The 19,610-nt window shown below is 53.5% G+C and overlaps 1 protein-coding gene and 1 pseudogene across 5 annotated transcripts in view; both read right to left on the reverse strand.

Annotated features, from left to right (window-relative positions):
• LOC140898275 (butyrophilin-like protein 2) overlaps positions 1 to 19,610 on the reverse strand; it is a 1,102,357-nt gene that overhangs the window by 212,939 nt on the left and 869,808 nt on the right. The gene's annotated exons all lie outside the window — the stretch shown is intronic.
• Positions 2,919 to 19,610, reverse strand: part of LOC140897983 (C-type lectin domain family 2 member D2-like) — a 41,458-nt pseudogene continuing 24,766 nt past the window's right edge.

Genomic DNA, 19,610 nt, shown 5'->3' on the forward strand with positions numbered 1-19,610 from the left:
AAATTTTAAAAGGCAGCTCCTAAGTACCAGAGGAGCTAGCAAATCAGGGAGTTTTGTGAGGGAGTTTAGAGATGGAAAACGAGAGCCAGATATACCTAACAAACATTCATAGAATCGTAGAAGATTAGGGTTGGAAGAGACCTCAGGAGGTCATCTAATCCAATCCCCTGCTTAAAGCAGGACCAACCCCAACTAAATCATCCCAGACAAGGCTTTGTCAAGCCAGGCCTTAAAAACCTCTAAGGATGGAGATTCCACCACATCCCTAGGTATCCCATTCCAGTGCTTCACCACCCTCCTAGTGAATAGTTTTTCCTAATATCCAACCTAGACCTCCCCCACTGCAACTTGAGACATTGCTCCTTGTTCTGTCATCTGCCACCACTCAGAACAGCCTAGCTCCATCCTCTTTTGGAACCCCCCTTCAGGTAGTTGAAGGCTGCTATCAAATCCTCCTCCTCACTCTTCTTTTCTGCAGACTAAATAACCCCAGGTCCCCCAGCCTCTCCTCATAAGTCATGGGCCCCAGCCCCCTAATCATTTTTGTTGCCTTCCAATTTCTTCACATCCTTTCTGTAGTGGGGGGGCCCAAACTGGACGCAATACTCCAGAAGTGGCCTCACTAATGCCAAATAGAGGGGAGTAATCACTTCCCTTGATCTGCTGGCAATGCTCCTACGAATGCAGCCCAATATACCGTTAGCCTTCTTGGCAACAAGGGCACACTGTTGACTCATATCCAGCTTCTTGTTCACTGTAATTCCCAGGTCCTTTTCTGCAGAACTGCCGCTTAGCCAGTCGGTCCCCAGTCTGTAGCGGTGCATGGGATTCTTTGTCCTAAGTGCAGGACTCTGCACTTGTCCATGTTGAACCTCATCGGATTTCTTTTGGCCCAATCCTCCAATTTGTCTAGGTCATTCTGGACCTTATCCCTACTCTCCAGCATATCTACCTCTCCCCCAATCTTAGTGTCATCCACAAACTTGCTGAGCGTGCAATTCATCCCACCATCCATATCATTAATTCTCTAAATGTAGGCCAATAAGCACCCCCCTGCAAAACAAACAAACTAACAAACAACAACAACAAAATCCTGCTGAAGTAAAAATTATTGCTCTGAATGCAGCATCTATGATTACCAGTCTTGTGGGGTGGTGGCATGCGTGGGCATTTGGTGAAAGCAGTTCAAGGTCCTCAGAGACTGAGGGCATGTCTGCACTACAAACGTAAGTCAAACTATTCACATCCACACTACTCTCCTTCTGTCAGTCATGCGCATCCTTACCAGGAGTGCTTCCATCAACTTAAGAGAGGCAGTGGGGTGGGGGCGGGAGGGGAGAAGGACTGAGAGACTGGGCTCCCCACTCCTCCCTGGCAGAATGTTTTTTAAGTACATCAGAAGTAGGAAGACTTCCAAACAATCAGTGAGGCCACAAGGTAACCGAGGTGCCAAAGGAGCACTTTCAGAAGACAAGGCCATTGCAGAGAAGCAAAATATATTCTTTGCATGGGTTTTCATTGCTGTAGCCCATAAGGTCAGTTTGCTAGCTTGCCATATTGCGTAATATGTTTTCTTTGGTTTGATTCATATTATTTTGTTATCATATCCTATTATTAATTAATCATAGTATTTTCTGGGGTTTTGTTTATGTGGAATTCCAGTTTATGCTATTCATAAGGGTTATTCATGGTTATTCATAATAGTTGGCTGTAATGCAAATAACCTTCAGGCCTGTATCCTGTACGATTAGCTAGAGTAAGTTAGTATAAGTGTTTGTAAACTTTGGCATAGATAAATGGCATACCAGTTGCCCCCCTTAGCTTTGGGGAACTGAACAAAAAACTTGAATCTGCTAACCTTAAGTCTGGAGCAGACCGGTAACTGCAAGGCACACTGCAGAACATGGAAGTCATGAGTTAGGTCAGGGTTAACGGTTTCGGGAATGAGATAATCGATTCGTATGAGTATATGGCATAACATGTTAACCTATAGAGTAAGTGTACCTGCAGATTTATGGGGTTGAGGAAATAAGATTTGGGCATGGTAGGTTGGGCCTAGATTCTGACAGCGGGCAGTACCGGGACCCTATAAGATGGCAAACAACCATACAAAGGGGTCACATTTTCTTATCTTCTATCAAGCTATCACCTCAGTTTCACAATATATCCTAGCCACTCAACACTTGAACCTAAGCCCTACCAATTTGGGAAGCCTGGACCATTAGTTCCTCAGACATGCCAGAGACAAGACTGATCCTCTGTCTCCTACTACCAGGTCTTCAGGGATGGGTGTGAATATGCTAGCTTTAGTAGTCTTTTAGAATAGAAATGTTACCACCAGGGGTCATAGAATTGTATTACTTCTTTGTGACTCTGTGTTTTGTAGCATTTATGCTTCTTTCTTTTATTTTAATAAAGATCTTAACAAGTTGGTTTTGTCCTCAGTATAAGTGTCCTTGCCACACACCTGGAGGGTCCTCTCACAATATTGAACTCTCTGTGTTCTCTATCCCTATAGCCTGAACTGGGACAAGAACCTAAATTATCTTCTGATCAGATCAGTGCTGAGCGGTAAACACATTAGCCCATAAAATTCAGGTCAACACTGCAAAGGTGTGGGAGATTCCCACACATCAGCCATTCTTTTTACGTGACAAATCTGAGGACCTGTCCCAGACTGAGGGGTCAATAGAGGTGGTTTTGGGGAAAAAATACAAAAATACAAAAAATATTCAAAACAATGGGATCTAAATTAGCTGTTACCACTCCAGAAAGAGATCTTGGAGTCCTTGTGGCTCCTAATGTGACCCTGAGTTTAAAGGTTCAAAAGCAGAAGGCACATACGAAGAATCCACAGTTTAAATGAGACACACTTATTGCTTGCGGGCCCCGCTGCCTGAATTTGAGATCCTGGCCAGGCTGACGAACGGGGACTTGGCTCGTTCAAGTAGGTGTGAGTTGGATCAGTGTCACGTCTAGGAGTCCCATTTCGAGCCCCCTTCCAATGCAGTCTCTTTTCCCATCACATACACCTCAAGTTTCCTACAGATCCACCCTCTTCCCATGTAGCACCGTGAGCTGCTGACCCCTTTCTCGTGGTTCAGATACGCGCAGTCACCTCTTCCTCTTATCTGAAACCTGCAACACAGAAGCCAGGGAGCTGCAGTCAGGCAGAGGCCAGGCATTTCACATCAGTCCCAGCCAGGGGAGCCGTTCTCCACAGTGCACGCCTGAGTGCGGAGCAGCTACTCTCCCAGCCCCTCAGGAGCAGAGCTCAGGACATGGAGTCTGTACCCCAGGAGAGGGCCACAGAGGCCCAAACTTGGGACAGTGTCTGGTGGCTATTCAGACCCAGTCAGGCTGGAAGCAGGTGGGATCCAAAGGTTGGGTCCAATACAGCAGAATGGGGACTGTCCATTGGGGAGCCCTGACCCAGCGCCATAAGAGCCTGACTTTTCAAAGTACTGAAGTAACCCAGACCAGGGAAGTGGGGGGTCTCCATCCTCCTCTAATGGCTGGCCTCCATAAGAGCTTTATCAATCGGAGGGGGGGGGTTCAGTTAAAGAAGTGGATTCTTTCGCTCCTATGGCAGAGGCTCATGCTTCTAGTGCTGAATTCCGGGGTTCAAACCCTGCTCCGGGCTCAAGCAGCGCTGGTTTTGTGATCACACTTGGAGCCCACTGAAACCCATCGCAGGGCGGTGGCTGGGCAGCCATCACTACTGTACCCCGTTCCCGTGGGAGCCCCAGGCGTCCAGCACCTGTGAACCGCAGGCTCCCTTAACATCGGTGCCTTGTTGCGGATTCAGAGGCCTCACCAGCAAAGTCACTCAAACCTGCCGGCTGCAATCCCCAGTGGGACCTGCACCTGCCATGCAGTGCTCGGCATGCTGCCCTCTCTAGCAGCCACTGTTAACCTGAGCTCCCTCCTGCCTCCTTTCCCCAGGGGGGGTCAGACACCCCAGGGACCTTGCTGAAGAGGGCTGGGGGAGAACAGCGAGTGTCCCAGCTGAAATCCCAGCGCGCTGCGAGGGCATCTCTGGCTATGGCGGGCTCTGTCTCCGGCCCAGCACCGTGCTGCGGGGAGGAGCCGAGAGTTCAGGGACACACCGGCTCCCATCGGTCTCTGACACACGCAGGACGCGAACGGACCAGGGTCATGTCTGGTGGTTTCACTAGCACTGAATGGTGGATCTACCTGAGCTCAAACCGCTCAGACACCAGAATCCCCAAGCCCAGGGAATTAGTCCAGAGGGGCGAGAGAGACTCACAGGTGGTTGAATTTGGTGCTGTTGGTTTATTTCCAGGGCTGACCCTGCTCCCTCCAGAGGCCGATCCAATGGTCATAGACACCCTTATGGCGCAGCAGGAACGCCTTAAAGAAAGCTGAGGGACAGCAGGTATCAGCCCCAGCTCCCGTGCTCCCCCCACCGCCCCTCCAGGGCTCTGTGCTGCAGAGAATCCCAGTCACATATTGAAGGGTGCTCAGTTTATTTTCAGGGGGGATTTTCCCCTCCCTCTTGCAAAGCACAAGATCCCCCGGGCAGTCTTAACCCTCCCACAGCACACAGCAGCCCCATCCCGGTGCTCCCAGTCACCCACACCCCAAGTCCCCCTGAGCTGGGGGCAGCTGTTGGGTCTGAGCTCTCTGCAGAGACGTCTCTTCTCACAGAGCAGCCATCGCTCACCCCAGCAAGGCAGGAGGAGGGAGGGAGGCAAGCTGAAGTGGGAGGGGTCAATGTGAAAGGATCCCCTCCTCCCCCGCCTCCTCAGCTGGCTGCTCCTTTCCCATCCCCACAACAGGTGCACTGGCTGGGTTCTCAGTCCCACTCCAGCAGCCAGCAGGCCAGGAGATGCTTGAGCCAGCCCTGCCCTAGACAGAAGCTGTCTCCCTATTTGGGGAGGGGGGCAGCAGAGAATGGGCAATCCCTGTGATCACACACAGACAGTAGGGCCCTGGGCCCAGCCAGGGCTGGCGTTCAGCGGCTGGAAGTTCATTCACTCCGGCCTCCCAGCACGGGAGGGCTCACAGCTGCTCCTCACCCCACGGGGCAGAGCCCAGGTCCTGCTGCAGCAGCCACCCCTGTGCCCAGATTAGTGTCTGGCAACTCGAGAGTCTCTCACTGTTTCCTGCTCACTGTCGATCCCAGCCAGGGAGGCACCCGGGGCAGAGCAGCGGCTTCGGCTCTCGGTCCAGCTCCCTTCCATCTCTGAGAAATAGTAGCATTTCCCTCGGTATCCCATCCAGCCGTCTGCGCACGAGGGGCTAGCAGGGGGGCACAGATCAGCTGATGAAAGCTGAGAGGTCAGCGCTGAGAATGAGACAGTCACATGGAGGGTAAGAATTGCATCGAGAATTGGGCATTTGACTGGTACAAAAATTGGTCAACTGACCAGTCAAATCTGTCAAAGAGTGGTCAGATATTTTAAAATACCAATTTATCAGAATTGGTTACCTCCCGCCAGGAACAAAAAAGAGCAAGACGTCATTGTCTCCAGTAGGTTTAGCTTTCGATAGATACGGATCTACATAATTTTTTAAAAAATGTACTTCACTGAGTTATTTTAGCTCAGAAAAAAAAGGCAAAACAATGAAACCAAGTTCTGGAAAACACCAGTGAGGCTCCAAGACGCAATCCGAAAGGCAGGCTGCCTCCTACCCCCAGGGCTCTCGCTGGAGCATTTGACTGCGGCCAAACAGGCAGTCAATTGACCGGCTTGCCAAGCCCATTGGGACCCCCAGCTGGGGCTGGTCCACTGCAATCAGATGCAGGGGGACGGAGATGTTTGTCACTGTAAATTTGCCTGGCAAGAAGGATTCCAGGGACACTCCCAGCCTGGGAGGGACTGACACGGCTCAGAGCATTTCACCCCAGGCACAAGATCAACAGCTGGACGTTCAACCTAGCAACAAACAGCAGGTGAACTACTGAGAAGAACGTGGGAACTTTCACTCAGGGACATGAAAGCCACAAGGGGGCGCCAGAAACCACAGCCACGGGAAGTGACCTGTTGCACTGTGGGCCAGGAATGATGGAACTTAATTCACCTCCTACCTGCAGACTTTTCTCTCCCCAAACACAGCAGCAAGAAAGGCACTTTCTGGAAGCCCTCATGGCAGTGTAACCCTTTCAGAGCCATGAAAGAGCAGCAGTGGGGTCACCCATAAGTGACACCAAAGAGGATTTGAAAGGCCTGTCTAGTTGAGAGGAGTTGGACTCAAACCCCTCCAGATGTTTTCGAGCACGTCACTTTTGTTTGCACCACAGTAACTCGGTAGCTGGTTTTCAAGCCTTCCCATGTGGCTGGCGCTCAGCGAGGAACAGACACTCTAAGTTGGGAAGAGTTAGGAAACGTGGCAGCGGTGATCAGAAAGCGAGCATGTGTTCACCTCACTCACAAGGCATGTCTGACCCTGTAGATTTAACTGTCCAGTGCACGGTAGCCCACACCCCTGCCCTACTGAACTGAGCAGAGAAGTCAGTGACTAACAGTTGATGGCACAGGCTGTCTCCACCATCCATCTCCAGCTCAGATGCCACATGTTCTGCAGAGCTCCCTGTACCTGCAGCTGTGTAACCAACCCTAAGCTCACAGATTCCCACCTTACACAGTGAGAGCCAATGCTGCCCGTTGCAGCAGCCTGCCATTACAGCAGGGAGCTGGGATTCAGGGCCCATCTGTTTCCGAGCAATCTGCACCAGTATAATCACAGTGACGCAGTGACATCAGGGCAAACACCTCCTGGAGATGCGCTGGAGCAGTGCGGCTCGCTCTGGTAACTTCCTGCAGCGAACTGCACCAAGGCAAGCTGCTTTGTGCATCAGTGCAGTGCGTCTGCTTTAGCGGTTTGCACCAATTCAACTGCACGGATGTCATGACATCGGCACAGAGGATTCCTAATGCAGACAGACCTGGATTCAATCCCCTCTGCCAGCTGCTAAACCCTCCTGGGGCCCAGTGATCGGATCCCAGGACAATAGAGAAATCCCACCCCCGACATTCCCCAGCATGCCCTGCCCCAGACAACGGGGGGATACAACAGGGTTCATGTTCACCGCAAACAGACGCCCTCTGCACGAGCACACGCTGTCTGGGCAGCCCGGGGGTGTGAATGGTGCTAACGGACCCTTCATGGCCAAGCTCAGCGATTGGGGGGTTTCCACACTGCGCTGGTGGAGGGGTCTAGACTTAATTCTATGGCTCATTTCAATAACACGGCAGCACCTGCCGCCCGGCCACAGGCATGACCTGAAGATCCAGGAAGGCCAAGCTGGTAACCTCAGAGCAACACAGGGAAGGCAAAGGGCTCAGGGTTGCACTGCACCCTGTTCCACTGGACACCCTGGTCAGGGACTGCTTCATGGCGCGTGGCAAAGGTGACTTGGGTCCAAAGTGCTCAGAGATGGGCTGGGGGGGCTAATGTCAGTCAGATCGTCCTGACACAGAGAGTGCCCAGGTGCAGGGGTCTGGGAGGAAGATCCCCCAGGAATCCTCTGCCCCAGGGGCAGAAGCCGGACAGGCCGGGATGAGAGAGTGAGTGTGGTAGGTCACGGGGGAATGGGATGCGCGGAGATCGTAGATGGAGGGGAAGGGAGCGGGGCGGAAGCTGGGAACTCACCTGCCAGAGCAATGATGGCAGCAATCAACGCAGACCATACAACTATCACTGCAACCACAACTCTACAGGTTGGACTTTTCTTGCAGTTCCAAGGAGGGTCTGAAACAGAAAGACCCGTCAGGCAGGGCTGGGAGGACACGTCTCACTGACAGCACCGGGGCTGGAGCTGCCCTGGAACATGCACCGTTCTTGTCTAGTTTTTGTAAAGCTCTCCAACACCACTTTCTACAAACCATTACCCTCTGATCCCACTGAGGGTTTCCAAAAGTTAGTGCCTGTCTCACCCACCGCAACCTGCAAGGTCTCGTGCCAGCAAAGGGAAGCTGCTCCCAGATCTGGAGCTGCATTCGCATGTCCTGAGGGCTGTCCTGCACCATGGTCACCACGGGCAGGTAGGTCATCAACCTCCATCTCTGTCCCAGCTGCAGGATGACCTCTGGTTCCTGCTCCCTCAGGCACCTGGAGATACTGAAAAAGGGGTGGGGTTGGCAGAGCAGGAGAACACCCCATGAGGTTAAGAAATGGCAGTGAGAGCCTTTTCCCTCCCTGGGAGATTATGGTGTCCCTCTGTGGGGACTCCCTTCCTGGCAGATGCTAGTGAGCTATTGAAAGAGCTCAGCCTGTTTAGATTATAAAAAAGATTGGGTGGTGACATCATAGAAGTGTTGAAGTGACTTCATGGAGAGAAAATATTGGGTATTAAAGGGCTCATTAATCTATCAGAGAAAAGTATAACAAGACCCAGTGGCTGGAAACTCAAAAGAGACCAATTCGTATTAGAAAGAGGGCACACATATTCAACAGTGAGGACGAATCACCAAAGGAAGAAACTAGAAAGGGATGTGGTGGGAATTCCCCACCTCTTGATGTCTTCTTATGAAGACTAGATGCCTTTCTGGAACGTGTGTAGTCAAAAATTAGCTCCTATGCTCTACAGAAAGCATGTGATATGCAGGGGGTCAGATGACACGCTCTAATTGTCTCTTCTGTCCATAAAGTCTGCTAATTTATGAAAAAATGAGTGTAGCATGGGGAGAAGCCTCTGATGTTTTACTGTGTTCGGCTTGAGCCCACAATGAACGCTCATTGAGTGGGGTGATCCAGGGGAAGCAGCTGAAACATCCAATGTGGCTGGACAGGGGCAGGACATCAGCACTGCAAGGGAGTGGCGGGTGTGGCAGTGACAGCACAAGGGCCTTTGGCAGGACCTCAGCCTATTGGACAAAGGTGGTAGGGAGGCGATGATCTCACAGAGAGATCTTGACATCCGCCAGGCAGGACAGGGGTGCAGGACAGGGGCCACCTCGGAGATCCCTGTGGCTTTGCTTCAGCACGTCTCCTTCTCGAGGTCTCTCCTAGAGGACTGAGAGAGCATTCACTTTCACATTCGTGAGCGCAAGGAGGACCCTCTTCAGAGTTTTCTCCTTTTCTTGTAGTGGTTTTGATCGAAAACAGACGTCCCTGTATAGAAGGTAAGAGCCTCGGAGAGGTTTGGAACCTGTTCAGTCTGATCCATCAGGTGTCGGCTGATTTTTAGGAATGGAAAACACTAGATTGCGGGGGCAGCATTTTATTTCCGACCTAAGACTTTGTCCCTTAGAATTACTGGGGACATTGGGGTTTCTCCTTTTTGTTTTCCCTTTTCCTGTCTCTCCCTCCTTTCTCGTCTTCTCTTGCATCTTTGTCCTTTTCCCCTGCTTTCCTTTCACCACCAGTACCTGTCTGTGCGTGTGGAGTTGGGGACGGAGGGGGGGAGGGGGGGTTGCACTCCAACTCTCATTGCGGGAGGCCCTCCCAAAGACATGTGGCTGGAATAGTGCTCTAAGAGTGACTCTCTCCGGTGGTGACCCGGGACATCTGGTGAGAACTCTCAGCTTTCTGCTTCTCAGAGTCTCAATGCTGATTGGGGGAGTTTGGGGCTATTGTGAGGGAGGAGGCTCAGGTCCTTGTGACCCTCTTTTAAGACCAAGGAAATAGGGCGTATCCAAACATGTATTTGATTGCTCTTGCCGCTTTTCTCCATTCATTGTCTTGGAGTAATTCACGATTCTCTCTCTAATGGGCTAGTTCTTCTAAAATACTTACTAAAGAATTAGGTTTTAATAAAGCCAAATGCAACCCCATACCTCCAGTAACAAAGGAGTCAGGCGGCACCCTACAGAATTGGGGACAATCCGCTGGAAAGCAGTGACCCTGAAAAGGATTTTGGGGTTACAGTGGACAAGCTGTTGAACATGAGCTGTCAATGTGAAACTGTGTTAAAAAAGGTTAAAGCCATTCTTGGCTGGATAGAGTAGTGAGGATGGAAAGGGAAGTGAAAGAGCATTGGTGAGACTGATGTTGGAATGTTGAATCCAGTTCTTGTGTCCACATTTTGAATATTATGTTAAAACAATTGGAGACGGTGCAGAAAAGATTCATAACTGAGTGATGGGGATGATGCCCTATAATGAGACATTGAAAAAGCTCAATCTGCTTAGTATATACAAGAGAAGAATGAGAAGTGAGTTGCTTGACTTCATGGAGAGAAAATGTTGAGTATAAAAGGGCTCTTTTATGTCGCAGAGAAAGGCATGCCAAAACCCCATGGATGGAAGCAGAAATCAGAAAAAGGATAATGACAATAAGACCCAGATTTGTAAGAGGGTGGTTTGTCATTGGCACAAAGTACCAAGAGAAATGATGGCTTCTCCATCTCTTGATCTCTTCGAATAAAGACTGGATGCCTTTCTGGAAAATGTTTGAGTAAAAGAAAAGCCCAGCTCTTCTGACATACAGGAGGCCTTAGGATACGCAGGGGATCAGATTAAATGCTCGAATGGTTCCTTCTGGCCATAAAGTCAACTAACTTGTGAAAACCTAATTGCGGCCTGGGGAAGAACTTCTGTGTTCTACTATGTAGTCGGTGTCACCCCACAAGGAAGTGACATTGCGTGGGGTGATCCAGGGGAAGCCGCTGAAACATCCAATGTGGCTGGACAGGGGCAGGACATCAGCACTACAAGGGAGTGGTGGGTGTGGCAGTGACATCACAAGGGCCTTTGGCAGGACCTCAGCCTATTGGATAAAGGTGGTGGGGAGGCGATGACCTCACAGAGAGAACTTGACATCAGCCAGGCAGGACAGGGGTGCAGGACAGGGGCAACCTCGGAGATCCCTGTGGCTTTGCTTCAGCACGTCTCCTTCTCGAGGTCTCTCCTGGAGGACTGAGAGAGCATTCACTTGCACGTACGTGAGCGCAAGGAGGACCCCCTTTGGAGTTTTCTCCTTTTCTTTTAGTGGATTTGCTCGAAAACAGACGTCCCTGTATAGAAGGTAAGAGCCTCGGAGAGGTTTGGAACCTGTTCAGTCTGATCCATCAGGTGCTGGCTGATTTTTAGGAAAGGAAAACATTAGATTGTGGGGGCAGTATTTTATTTCCGACCTAGGATTTTGTCCCTTAGAATTACTGGGGACATTGGGGTTTCTCCTTTTTGTTTTCATCTTCTTTTTCCTACCTTTCCTACCTTTCTCTTCTTGCTTCCTTTGTCCTTTTCCTCTGTTCTCCTCCCACCACCAGGAGCTCTGTGTGTGGAGCGGAGTCCGGGGGGGTTGTGGGAGGCCCTCACAGAGAGGTGAGACTGGACTAGTGCTCCGAGAGTGATCCCCTCGGTGGTGACCGGGGCCATTCTTTGGGCTATTTGATGAGATCCCTTAGCCTCCCACCCCTCAAAGTCTCAACCTTGATTGGCTGAGGAGGGGGCTATTGACAGGGAGGAAACTCTGGTCTTTGTTGTTCTCTTTTATGACCAAGCAAATAAGTCACAATCAGTTATACGTTTGACCAATGTGGATGCTGCTCTCCATTCATTGTCTCGGAGCAGTTCATGATCCTCTCGAACATTCCAATTCTTCTGAAATAATTGCTGAATAATTACTATGAACAATTGTTGGTCTGTAGCTCATTTGAGAGCAATTCTGCTACTGACTGGCTGCATCAGCTAAGACAAGTCCCTGCTCCTTTCTCAGCCTTCGTTTCTCCTTCTGTCAAGAATGAATAACAATCCTCTCCCACCTACCTCGCCATGGGTGGATGCTGGGGATCCACTGAAGAGTGTCACTCGGAGCAGTGCAGACTAGGGGGTGTCCTATCACACTGAGCCATATCAGATTATAACCTAATATTCGATTTGATTTGTATTTTATTGTTTTGAAATTGTGAAAAGCAGCAACTACTTAGCTCAGACTGAAGCATCTCATCCAATTTTCTAGAGCATAGTGTCTCCCCTTTGTGTATGATGAGACAGTTGAATGCACTGTGATGGACAGGAGATGCTCTTGTTTTGCAAACAGATATTTTTGCAAAGAATTTTCATCCTACTTGTTCTGATTTCAAGAAACAAAGTGGTTTCATTTGAATGGATTTTCTGACAGAAAAAGGTTTCCATGAAAATGTTCACACCTTATTTCCTGGGCCTTATCCCTGTCTCTGGGGGGTTGTTGTCTGTTAGTTAGAACAGGAATCAGGACAGTTGTCTTCTCTTTCTGTCTCCGTCACCGCTTCGCTGTGTGACACCTTGGGTAGGTCCAATGGGAACAGGGTCAATTCTCTAACTCCAGGCAGCAGGAAGCCTGGGTGAGATAAGGGATGTTAAGGCCATCTGCGAAGGAGAAAGGGATGTTTCCAGGTGTTGAATGTCAAGAACTCTAAACTTTGCTAAAATGGATAGTCTCGAGAAACAAGAACTAGTTGAGGCCAAACTTTAACCATTGTCTTTTATAAAGCCCATTCAGGAATGTGAGTCCCAGAGAGCCATAGAGAGGGGGAGCAACTTGCCCAAAGTCCCACAGATCAAGAGGCAGCAATGGAAGCAGGAGTGACACTCTCTCTCAAAGGCAGGGGGACGAGCCATTAGGCCCTGGTTGCAATTGCCAGCTGTGGGAGGGAGTGTGCGGCAGTGGTCAGTGAAGGGGTCCATCCATGGCTCTGACACTCGGTGTGACCCTGTGGTCATAGCTGAGGCCCGTTTGCCATCAGTAGGGTTGGGGTCCCATCGCTACAGCCCAGTGGGTTTGGGAGGCTCCAGGAAGGTGAGTAAAGTGCTGGGATGTCAGGATCCCGGAGGCGCTGTCACCTCCGCCCTGGGGCCGTGTTCTGCACCCCCTGCTGCTGGCTGAGTTTCTCCGTCCCTTGGCAATCAGACAGACTCTTGTTTTCACAGCCAGTCGATCGCCCTCGTGTCATTACCCTGCCTGCTGGCTGGGCAGGGTAACTCCTGAGGTCACCACCCTCTCCAGCCTGCCTTGGGCTTGGAGAGTGAGGAGGAGGGTGAGGGACGTCTGCTGATCCTGAACATCCGCCATCCATTGTACCATCACTGAGAGCACGTGAGTGGCATTCGGGTTCCTCGGTGTCTTCCCCTCTCTGTTTGGGGGAGAGACTATCTCCAAAGGGGGATTTCATTTACAAACAGCCCCCAAGAGCCCCTCACTCTTAGGCCAGGCAGGGGCTTCTCCAGAACCGTCTCCAGTGTGTTTGGAAAGGTTCCAGCAATGGGGCTTCCCAGCCCTTCCCCTCCCAGCCCTTCCCTCCCAACCCTTCCCCAGGCTGAGAGTCTCTGAGGTGAGCCAGACCCTGTGAGCTGCTGAGCCTGGAAATCAATGGGGAACGAGGAGGGCTCTGTGCTTCCTGTGCCGAGGGCCTTTGTGACTTTGATGTGAGGAATGATTTCCCAGGAGAAGTCCGGACTCCTGGGTTCTGTTCCTTCTCTAGCCTGGGCGGGAGAGTGGCCTGGGACGACAGGAGGGGACTGCTTCTCCAGAGTAACCGTTGGTCTTTGGGACTGACCTCATTGCTGGAAAAGGATGAGACTTCCTGGCTATTGCAGCAGCAGGGATTACGAGGGGAAACGTTGGGAGCGGATAATGCAATGAACTCCTGCCCGTGTGTGTAGATGGCACTCCCTGCACTCCTGTGCGGGCAGACGGGGCGGCTGTAGTTGGAGGAGGGAGGAGGAGGGACGGAAAAGGCCCAGGAGTGAAAGGCTGCCTTGAGCCCAGTCTCACCGCTGCTCCCCGCTCGGTTCCAGGATGGCCAGGCTCCTGCGGATGTTGTGGAGGAAGGCTCTGCAGGTGGCCCCAGAGCCTGAGGGAAGCAGCTGCCGTCTTCCCAAGGGGCAGAGCAAGCCCTGCATCCCTGCTGGCGGGGAAGCAGCTCCCGTCCAGGCCAGACGGCGGAGGTGCCCAGCCTTCTGGAAAAGGACCCCGGCTCCCGGCGCAGGCGCCGAGCTGGGGGAGGCCCCGACCAGGCCCCAATGGAGCTGGCCCAGGCTGCGGTTTCGCAGACAGGACCCATCCCAGGAGGGGCGCCGGGCAGGGTGGCTCTGGGGCTTGTTGTGTGGGCAGCAGCGGCCCCAGGAGCCCAGACCTCGTTCCCATCAGGAGGCATCGCCCTGCCCGGTCTCTGAGGACCTTCCAGCCCCTGCAGGCCAGGAGGGGGAAGGTCCCTGTCCCAGCACCGGCAGCTCAGCCTGGGACAGCGGCAGCACCTGGGCCTCTGGCAGCAGCCAGGCCGATGGAGGCCACTGCTTTGTTCCAGGTGAGGAGCCGGGCTGGGCTCCGGGAGGGCTGAGGACGGGATGTGAACACCCTGGGCCCAGATGCTCTCCCGGGGATACGGGGGGGGGGTCCCAGCCCAGGTGTCTGGCCTGAGCCCCGCGAACCCCACGGACAGCAGCAGCCGTCACACAGCTGCCCCTTCCGCACGGGGACCTGGGGGTGGGGGCATGAAGAGCTGCTGCCACTTTGGTCCTTGCTGCTCCAGGGCCGGGGTAATCGGCACCTCCCCTGGAGTCCTGGCCAGTGGAGGGGGGGTTCTTCTCTGGGCTTCTGAAGCTGTTGGGGGCTGAAGGCATCCCTGAGAGGGAGGTTTGGGGCCCGATCTGCCCTGGGTGCCTGAGGTGGGAAGGGGGGTCTTGAATCCTGCTCTGCCCACCACGCCCCTGTCCTTCCCTCCCTGGTGCAGGGACCCCCCTGGATTCGGAGCACGAGGAAGGGGTGGACGTGGCCAAAGATGAAGCTGCTCTCAAGGTCATCCGAGAGCAGCTCCAGTGCAGAGATAAGGTACAAATGTTCCCCACCTGGGCTGGAACCAAGATTGCCCTGTCCCTTACCAGCATCCCCACCCCCTGCTGAGGGTCTTGTGCCTCCTGATCCACCACCCCCAATGGGGCCCTTTTACATCCATGATGTGGGACCCCCAAGATGGGGGTGTCCCACAACAGCCAAAGTCATCTCCCCCCACAGGCACTGTCCCAGTTCCTGATCCTGCTTGTGTAGGAGTGGTGGGGGATTTGGACAATAGGCAGGTCCCCACAATCCCCCATTGAGGCCTGAGCCCTGGAGCTTGTGTGGGTGGGGCAGGAAGGTCCCTCATTAACAGGTTGTCTCTCGCTATACCCCACTCCCGGTGGGTACAGGATGAGGGGCAGCAGCTCCTGTTCCTTCAGGCCATCTACCCCGCATGTCTGGCTGCACGGGAGAGAGGGGAGGACACGCTGGAGCCGCGCTGCTGCAAGGCGGCTGTGGTGAAGAGGATCGTGGTGAGTGAGACACGCCATACGGTAGCTGGAGGGAGGGGGAGAATTGTGGGGCTGGGGGGCAGCTGAGAGTGGGGGACAAGGAATCTCATGGTCCCAGCTCAGTCGTCGGGATGGGGCTGAATGGGGGCAGTTTTGACAGGGAGGAGGAGAGAAGGGGATTGGGAGTGAGCTGGGCAGGAATCCGAGAAGGGGGACAAGTCGGATGGGCAGGAAGGAATTGGAGGAGCGGGAGGTGGTGGGGGATCCTGCTGGCCATGTGGGGCACTGGCTGTGTCATCTCCTCACTGGGAGGCGTCAGTCGGGCGTGAATCTCACACGCTCCTTTGTCTCTTTCACGTCTCACAGGAGCTCATCGAGGAGCTTCCCGATGACTCGTCACCCAGCGCCGTCCTCGCCCACTCCCTGGCTGCAGTGGGCTACCTCTGGTACTGAGACAGCCCCACCCCCCAACCCTGCCGGCTCCCCTCACCCCAGTGCTGCTCAGGCCCAAGGCTGGGAGTCACCGTCACTGTCCCTCCCAAGTCACCTCCCAAGAGTGGCGCCTCTGGCAGAGATGGTGGGGTGGGGAGGGTCACTCTTTCCTGGCAGGGCTCTTCTTTTCACTCCCATAACATGACAGGGGCCTTGGGGAGGGGCTCATTCCCGGGCTCCGGTACAGGAGGGGCAGCAGGCTCCAGGGAACAGGAGCTATTCCTGTCCTGCCACTGTCTGTCTGGGACACCTTGGCCTTGTCATTCCCTAGCGAAGTGCCTCAGTTTCCATTCTCGCCAGCCTGTGCCTCTATCCCTGTGGCTTGGTGTCTGTGTTGGCGACAGTCCCACCCAGTACTGCACAGTCTAATAGCAGCTCCTCTCTCTTGCCAGCACCATGAAACCTGCCCTGGAGCCAGTCCTAGAGACCCACCTCTTGCGAGCTGCCCTTCACTCCGTCTTCACCCTAGGCACGGAGAAGGACACCACCGGCATCCAGGTACCTCCTCCTCCTCCATCCTCCTCCTCTTCCAGAGTAGTCCTTGGTCCCTACTCCCTTGATTCGCTGGAGCTCCAGATTTAGGGGTGGGGTAGCGGAGATGGAACAAGCTGCAGGGTTGGATCCTTCCCTCCAGCAGGGAAGAGATTACCCCTCCCTGGGGGATTTTTCTTTCTTTCTTTCTTTCTTTCTTTCTTTCTTTCTTTCTTTCTTTCTTTCTTTCTTTCTTTCTTTCTTTCTTTCTTTCTTTCTTTCTTTCTTTCTTTCTTTCTTTCTTTCCTAAGCCGTGTTTGGCCCAGAAGCCCAGGTTCCATCCATAGCAACTTGGCTGTTTCATACTCTTCTGCCTACAAGGCCCTCTGCAGAGACCTGCTAAGCTCATGCATTAAAGGTCCAGGGGTCATCAATTCTTGCAAATTGCCTGCAGTGGGATGTGAAGGAGAGAGGCCAGGAGATGTGTTTGGGAGTCTCCCCAGTGCTTCCCAGAGACCCCTCTTCCCATCCTGTGGCAGGTGTAGGCCCAGGTTCTCTAACTCTGACCCATGCTTTGCAGACTCTGCACAAAGTCATCCCAGAGGTCCTGGATGCCATGCTGGGGAACCTGCTGGCAGAGTCCCCAGACACAGACAGGCTCCACTTCATCTTGGAGGTGAGCCCCATTTCACCGTAACTCTTTGGGGGACTGGTAATGAGAGACTGGAAGATGCATTTTCTACTCTGTCCTCCTAGCTGGGTCCCCAGTGGGCCGTCCTTGGTTGGGGAGGTCAGTGCAATGTAGTGTCAGGTACTTCCTTCTTGAGGGACAGAGGAAGGAGCTGGGACTCCAAGCCAGAGCTCTGCCTGGTTCTGCTGAGCACTAAGCACAGGGCTCCTGGCTGTCTTGGGGAGTGAGAGTCTGAAAATCCACCCTTCCCGCACCCCTCCAACACACAGAGCCCATGAGATTCGGGAGATGGTTCTCAGAGAAGAGGCACATGCTCCTTCCTAGAGAAAGAGGAGCAGCCCAGGGAATCAGCCCTTCCCTCTGATCTGCTCTGAAATTCCTGGGGGGATTGTGCTCTCAGTCACTCCCTACATCCCCCCAAGGAGTTGCGTAGCAGGGAAGGGCCGAGGGTTCAGTCGTCTTTCTGGTGAACTGTTCAGGAATCAGGAGTTTTGGGAGGATGGGACCAGCCCTGACCCCGAACATTGTCCCAATCTAAGGAGACGCTGACAAGTTGTGACCTGAAGGGTACAAGCTGCGTTCTGGGGGAAAGAATCTCCTTCTAAAGCTCTGCCATCAATGACTCAGCTATTTCCCCCTGCGCAGAATGTCTCAGGCCCCTGGGGCTGGGGGCATGGGGCTCATTTGCAAAGCAGGAGCAGCTGGCCACTGAGTCTGACCTGCTTCCTTTCCCCACAGCATGTCAACCTCTGGGTCGTGTCCCGGGTGTCGCAGGAGCGAGCCAGGGCTATCAGGAGCAGCACAGCCCTGCTGAGATACACAGTCACCCTCCCTGAGTTTGATGTAAGTGAGCTCTGAGCCGAGCTTGCTGGCTCCAGGGGGAGGCGGGCTGACTCCAGCGGGCTGCAGGATCTGCTGCTGCCGCCGGGGCTGTGGGTTAGGAGGGTTCTTCATGGGGAGGCAGAGTCAGAGCAGAACTGAGCTCGGCTTGAGTCAAGTTCTTCTTGTCCTGGTTCAGTGTTGTCCCTGGGCCTTTAAGGGGACCATGCTCCAGCCCCTGCTTGGCATCCCAAAGCAGCTGCAGGCTCCCTTGGCAGCAGAGCAAATGAAGGGTTGATCTCAAGCTCCTCTCCCCCAGCCTCTCCTGCAGAAGGGCTAAGGGGAAGGAGCCCTCTGGCCCAGGGCGGACAGGGAGCTGAGAGGAAAATGCTGATGGAGTCCCCTCTGCTCTCCCTTCCATTAGATCTCAGCCGAGTTCCCTCAGATGGGTCACCATGTGGCCCAGCTGGCTCTATTTGTCAGCGATCCAGACAAGGACATCAGCCGGCAGGCCAGGGAGGGGACTTACCGGCTCTACCAACTGCTGCTCCAACAGAAGGGTAAGGAACCCAGCTGGGACACGGAACCCAATAGGGGACTGAGAGTGACCATATGTTCATAATGGGACCCCAGACCATTTCTCTCAGACTGACCCCAGCTGGAGGACAAGTCTCTCTCTGCCTCTGTTCTTCTCCACTCCACTGTGCAGCCACCAATGGGATTGGAAGGACACAGAAACTGCAACCAGAATGAGGAGAAAAGTCTCTCTCTCTCTCTCTTCCAGGTCTGACCATACATGACGCGGAAGATCTCTGGTGCTATGACTGGCACCAGGACAGAAGGCTCTTAGGCTACAAGAATACAGCCAGAGTGGGGGAGGTAAGGGCACTGTGCCAGGGCATGACACAGCTCAGGGAGTGTCGCTGGCTGGGTTCCCTGCAGTGGAGGCCTACTGAAGACAGGAAAAGAGCCCGCTCCTTATTTCCAGCTCAGAGTTCCTCATCCAGCAACCAGTGGGACACGCTGGTGCTAAAGGTCCCACACTGGGACTGGGCCAGGAGTCTCCTTGTTCTTGTCAGGCTGCAGGTTGGATTCCCCTTGAAGAAACCAAGGAGCTGCAGAGGGCATTCCCAGCGAGGAGAGAAATCACTAAGCTGCAGGGAAGAGACCTTTGGTCTGTCAGCTCCAACCCCCTCCTCCCCTCAACAACACACGCACACTCCTCTAGCCGCTGAGGTGCAGGAGATCTCTCTGCTGGAAGCAAGACAGAGTCCCCTGTCGTCTCTGTGCCCTGCACAGCAGAGTGGGCCTGCTCACACACATTAGAGATCCATTTCCAGCCCATCCTGGCCCCTGCCATAAATTGCCTTCCCGAAAGAGCCACTGGAGGCTTTGGTCCCTCAGCAACTGCCACCTCTTAATAAAGGGGCTTCCGTGAGCCCTGGGACCCTGAAAGCCTCCTGGGGAATGAACTGCCTTGGCCACAGCAGCTCTCTTCCCCGCCCTTTGGGGCACTAGATGCCATTGTACCGCCAGGACTTGGAGGCTGGCTCTGGGCAATCTGCTCGAGCCTCATGTCCTCTTGGTTTTAGGTCTTTGAAAAATTCTTCTCCGTCGAGCAGAGAAGATCCTTCGTACAGACAGCATTGCTGGCCATCCACGACCCCCTGCTGCGTGTCAGCCAGGCTGGGCTGGTGATGGTCTACTCCCTCCTGGGGGAAGCCCAGCAACTGATGGGGGACACGGTAAGCAGCTGCAATCGACTCAGAAGCTTGGGGTGGGACCCAGGGCCTCATTCCCATCCTCTCGCCATTTGCTGGCCTGGTAGCAAGGAGCCTAGTGGGGACTTCTGGCCTTCATGGACTTCTGTTCTTAGGATGTGGTGCTCTGCTATCACTCCTGGGAAGGACAGGAGAGTCCCCTAAGTGCCCTCTGGGAACCTTTCCTGCCCCACAGAG

The sequence above is a fragment of the Lepidochelys kempii genome, chromosome 14, assembly GCF_965140265.1.
Source record: "Lepidochelys kempii isolate rLepKem1 chromosome 14, rLepKem1.hap2, whole genome shotgun sequence".
In the NCBI taxonomy this organism is placed as follows: domain Eukaryota; kingdom Metazoa; phylum Chordata; order Testudines; family Cheloniidae; genus Lepidochelys; species Lepidochelys kempii.